Source organism: Rutidosis leptorrhynchoides, chromosome 3 (assembly GCF_046630445.1).
Source record: "Rutidosis leptorrhynchoides isolate AG116_Rl617_1_P2 chromosome 3, CSIRO_AGI_Rlap_v1, whole genome shotgun sequence".
Classification (NCBI taxonomy): domain Eukaryota; kingdom Viridiplantae; phylum Streptophyta; class Magnoliopsida; order Asterales; family Asteraceae; genus Rutidosis; species Rutidosis leptorrhynchoides.
The window spans coordinates 323,990,402-323,996,502 of record NC_092335.1 but is presented as its reverse complement, the minus strand read 5'-3'; the positions used below and the strand labels follow the sequence as shown (position 1 = coordinate 323,996,502).

Here is a 6,101-nt window from a genome sequence, read left to right as displayed (position 1 = left end):
TTGGAGATACGCTACCCAATCCTAATCAATCCAAAAGCACGTCTTCTAAAGCACCTATGCGAGTCCACTAGTTCCCATGCTTACCCGAGCCACTGCCTCCGTGCGAATCTATAAAAAAATGTAAACAATGAGAGGGTAAGTTAAAGCTTAGTGAGTGCAATAGTTACACACATACATATATAATTTACCTACTTGCACTCCCTTACCCAAACCACGAGATAAACCCACATGTCAATGTCTAAGTGACTAGCATCAATCTTACCAAAATAATCTCGTATATCAAGCAAAAAAGCTAGTAACATCAATCGCACCATAATTACCTCGTGTATCAATTCGCACAAGCTAGTAACATCAATCGTACAACTAGCATAAACCTTAGCATATTTTCGCATATCATCTCGTAACAAAAGCTAGTATCGTCAAAATTGTACAACTAGCGACATCATTAGCATAATAATCATAATAATTAAATGCTATCATCAACAAATTATAAACCATGGTTAACCAAGATCGCAAGGGAATGACCTCGCGAACAAGTCATTGGTGTTCATAACAACCGGTAGCTCCCAAAAATGGCTATGGTATGCTAACCCCCGAGGTGTTCCAAAACGGCTATGGCATCAGCCCCAAGTGTTCCAAAACGGCTATGACATCACTTGGTAAATCGTGTGAGTAAGAACCGGCTTTTCGGTTAGCGCCCAAAACGGCTATGGTATGCTAACCCCGAGGTATCTTAAAACAGCAATGGTATTCCCCCAAAGTGTTCCAAAATGGCTATGGCATCACTTAATAGCGGCTATTACTCACAACCATGTGCACAAAACGACTATGTACACAGTTAACAAATAATAATATGTATATATATATATATATCGGGTTATACAAACCTCAAGTCGAATGTTATCGCACAAAATTCGGCTATTGTGGCACTATTCTCAAAGGTATCCAAATGGCTATCATTGCATCGATGTGCATTAAAACCTGGCTATTATGCACATCGCGCACAAGCAAATAAATTATATACATACATGTATAACTATTCCACTCACCTTGAAATCTCGATGAAAGTAAGCCAAATCCGTTGCTCTGCCAATGAAACGTACCTATTCCATTATCATAATAACGAACATCACTATTAGGGTGGATTACAAACCAACCCATATTGAAACTGATAGTGCTCTAAATGAACATATATTTAGTATAAAAATCCTTCCAATATGTAAAGCTTTTAGTTATAATTGTTCTATTTTTATGTAATATTCGTTTAAATAAATAAGTGCGAAGACAAAAGAAGAAAATGACGATTTAAAGACGCAAATAACCAAAAAGCTCAAATGAACAAGATATAATTCAAGTGGTTCCATTTATTGATAAGAAACATCTAAAAAAGACAAGAATATGAGCCGCGAAACGCAAAGTACATGATATCTACGCATACGAAAGGACGTTCGAAAATCCGGAACCGAGACATGAACCGAGCATCAACGCGTGAGTCAACGGAGCTAAAATTACAAGTCTACTATGCACAAGAATATAATATAATATATATATAATTACATAAAATTATATATATTATATTATATACTAAATTAAAACAGCCGCCCACGTTTTAAAAACCAAATGTGAGCTGGAACAGCTAGCCATGTGATCGCATGGCCAGGAAGGGGAAGAAGCATGCGATCACATGGCAGGGAATCTCAGGTCAGGTCCTATAAATTGCAACATTTTCAGCGAATGTAAAACACATCTTTTTCCTTTCTTTCCTCTGATTAAATTATATATATTTATATTTATAATTTTAAGTTTAATTTAAGATTAATAATAATTGGGTTATTGTAAGAAATGTTTTAAGGTTTTGTAAGTCGAAATTCTGTCCGTGCAACGCTACGCAATTAATCACCACTGTAAGCTATGTTCTTCCTTTTTAATTTAATGTCTCGTAACTAAGTTATTATTATGCTTATTTGAGCCGAAGTAATCGTGATGTTTTAAGACGGGGTTATTGGATTTTGTATCATAATTAAGGTTTGGACAAAAGACCGACACTTGTGAACATTGGACTATTGACTATTAATAGGTAGGGGGTATTGTCTAATTGAACGACAACTCTTTGGAACCTGTCAAACCTATCTTCAAATTAGTTAAACTAATAATTATTAAATTGATTACGAATGTCCTATTTATTGACGTTTATACGACATCGTTTACAATCATTTAATTAATTATCCGGGTTGGGTAATTGATTATTCATTCTGATCAAGTGGGTAAATTAATATTCATATCTCATTAAAACAGGGTGGATTACATACAAAGATAATTGGTGTAATTGTTAACAAAGTAATAAAACCTTGGATTACACGCAGTCGATAACCTGGTGTAATCATTAAACAAAGTATTAAAACCTTGTTACAGTTCGAATCCCTAATTAGTTGGAATATTTGACTTCGGAAATAAGGTTAATTTGACGAGCATTTTATAACTATGATTGATGGACTATTATGGACAAAAACCAAATAGGTATCAAATAATCCAGGACAAAGGTCAATTAACGCAGGGTAATAAATTAAAATCAAAACGTCAAAGATCATGATTACGGAAGTTTAATTAAGCATAATACTTTTATTTCATATTTCATCGTACCTTTATTTACTGTCATTTTAATTACTGCAATTTACTTTATCGCAATTTAAATTCTGTCATTTATATTATCGTCATTTATCTTTACACTTTAATTAAAATCGACAAACCGGTCATTAAACAGTAAAACCCCCTTTTATAATAATAATAATACTAATATATTACTAATATATATATATATATATATATATATATATATATATATATATATATATATATATATATATACATATATATATATATATATATATACATATATATATATATATATATATACATATATACGAATATAATTGTTAAAAAATATAGTGTACGCAATAAGCCGTCTCCCTGTGGAACAAACCGGACTTACTAAAAATGACACTACTGTACGATTAGGTACACTGCCTATAAGTGTTGTAGCAAGGTTTAGGTATATCCACTCTAAAAATAAATAAATAACATGTGTAAAATTGTATCGTATTTAATAGTATTTCGCAGTAAAATTATAACTATTTCGTATACACCTAGCATGACATCAAGTATTTTTGGCGCCGCTGCCGGGAAACCGGGAAAACGCTATATTTTTACGCTATATTTCTTATCTCTAATTTTGTAAAAATATTTTGTATTTATATAAAAACATATAAAAAATAAAAAAAATAAAAAATAAAAAAATTCTATATATATATATATATATATATATATATATATATATATAAGTGTTTAAATCTATATATATAATTTTAAGATATATAAAATTAAAAAATATTTTTATTTTTAGAATTTTAAATATACATATTTTATATAAATATTTTATATAAATAAAAATCAAAATAAAAAAAATAAGTAATTGGGCCGAGCCTGTTCGAAGCCCAATCTGCTTCTGGTATCTTGTTCCATGCGATCGCATAGCCCGAGTGACCAATATTCATGCGATCGCCTGAGGGACACTGACAGGCCAGAAACCTTGGACTGCATTAATTACGTAGGGTTTTAAATTTATAATAATAATTATTATTAGGGTTTAGTTATAATATTAAATAGATTTTAGTTTTAATTTATATTTTGTAATATTAAGTTTTAATATTATTATTAAATATATAGATTAATATTTTTATAAAATATAATATAAAAAAAATATTTTTATAATTTGTATTTTTATCATTTTAGTTATAATTTGTATTTTTATCGTTTATTTCGTATCATTCGCTATATAGTTTTAAGTTTAGTATTTTGCCATAGTTATTTTTATATTTCTAGTTTTTAGGCTTTGCCGTAAAATCCCTTAAGTGCTTTTTCTTTAGATTAAGATTTAGGCGCTTTAGAATTTTGCGACGCCGTTTATATATTTTAGTGCCTTTTAAGTTATTGCCGTTTTGGATATAGATTTCCTTTTAAGCTTTAATACCGTTAGGCGCAACTTTTTAGATTTAGTTTTTAGACTTTTAAGTTTCGACGTTTTTCTTTCTTATTTTTATTTTTCAATTTTTATTTTTTGACGTTTTTCGACGCACTCTTTTTCTTTCTCATTTCTACGCTCTAGTTTTCAGGACATAGATTTTTATCTTCCTCAAAATTTCGACGAAAAATTATTTTAAGCGGTTAAATTGATAGACATCCAAAATTTTCTGATTCGTAGTAATAGTTGGATTTGTTAGTGGCGAGTTGTGGGCTTCCGATTTAAAGGGTCCTAGCTACCTACTACATCTATTAGCTATTCGAAACGTGGGCAAATTCAGAAAAGTCTATTAATTTGGTAACTTATAAAATTTTTATCTTTATAACTATTAGGATATTCAGTGAATGCACCGAGAAAAACGTTCACCACCTTTCATACGTTCACCACCTGTAACCCGATCAAGACATCTAGCCAATATTATCGCCGTTGATTTTTCTTTAGAATCATCATCTAGTCGACCAAGTACTCCAATTCAAATTTCCGATAATCCATTTTTTGAATCCGACCTCACAATTGAGAACCCGGAGGATATTCAAGGACCATTCAGAGATCCCGAACCATTTATCATTCCTCCGAAACCACAAACTACTTATCAAGAGATTGTTGAGGAAGAAACCATTAAATTAGAATCCTCTAGTGATTCGAATTTAACAAATTCAAAAATGGAAGTAACGGAACCTCAAAGTATGGAAGACCGAATGAGGGCTAAACGCACTGGCCAAGGACACGCCATTATTAAGTCAGACATTAATGTGCCAGATTATGAAATTAAAGGACACATCCTACACATGGTAACTAATCAATGCCAATATAGTGGTACGCTAAAAGATGATCCAAACGAACATCTTCGAACCTTTAATAGGATCTGTACTCTATTTAAAATCAGAGAAGTTGAAGATGAACAGATCTATCTCATGTTGTTTTCCTGGACTTTAAAGGGAGAAGCCAAAGATTGGTTAGAATCGTTACCTGAAGGAGTGATTGACACATGGGATGTCTTAGTTGAAAAATTTCTTAAAAGATTCTTTCCGGCATCTAAAGCCGTGAGACTTCAAGGAAAAATTGTTACGTTCACGCAAAAGCCAAATGAAACTTTATATGAAGCGTGGACAAGATTCGAAAAGTTGTTGAGAGGATGTCCTCAGCACGGTTTAGACACTTATCAAATAGTACAAATATTCTACCAAGGTGTCAACATCGCTACACGAAAAGACATCGATACAGCAGCTAGTGGTTCCATTATGAAAAAAAACCGCAACCGAAGCTCACAAAATTATTGATAACACAGCCTCCCACTCATATGAGTGGCACCAGGAAAAAGATATCTTTCGATCATCTAAAGTGGCTAGAGCTGACTCTAGTCATGACTTTGATTCCGTTTTTGCAAAAATAGATGCTTTTGAGAGACGAATGGAAAAGATGAATAAAGATATTCACGCAATACGAATCAGTTGTGAGCAATGCGGTGGACCACACTTAACGAAAGATTGTCACATTGAGCAAACTATGGAACAACGTGAGAATGTTTCCTACATGAACCAAAGGCCGGGAAATAATTATCAACCGCCAAGGCCAAACTTCAATCGAAATCAAAACATTCTTTACAATCCAAATGGACCCAACAATAACTCGTATAACCAACAAGGTCCGAATAATCAACCAACTCAAAACAAGACTTTCAATCAACAAAGACCTAGCTTGTATAAACCACCACAACAAACTGAAGAGAAAAAGTCAAATCTGGAAGAAATGATGGCAAAGCTAATGGAATCTCAAACATAATTTATTACATCTCAAACTCAAATGAATGAGAGGTTTGATCAGTCATTAAGAACTCAACAAGCTTCCATTTTGAATCTAGAAAAATATGTAGGTACTCTTGCTAGCATGATGAGTGAGAGGGAACAAGGAAAGCTACCGAGTAATACTGAAGTAAATCCTCGGAATGAGAATGTTAATATGGTGTCAACAAATTCTGAAAAATCAGCACCAGAAGATGGGAAGATTTTATATGTGAGTAACA

General features: G+C 32.3%; 1 non-coding gene across 1 annotated transcript; it reads right to left on the bottom strand.

The window, feature by feature from the left end:
- Window positions 1-5,124: 5,124 nt before the first annotated feature.
- On the bottom strand, window positions 5,125-5,231 carry LOC139903453 (small nucleolar RNA R71). The gene has a single exon (XR_011778270.1). It is a non-coding gene; the product is annotated as a small nucleolar RNA R71 (small nucleolar RNA).
- Window positions 5,232-6,101: the final 870 nt, after the last annotated feature.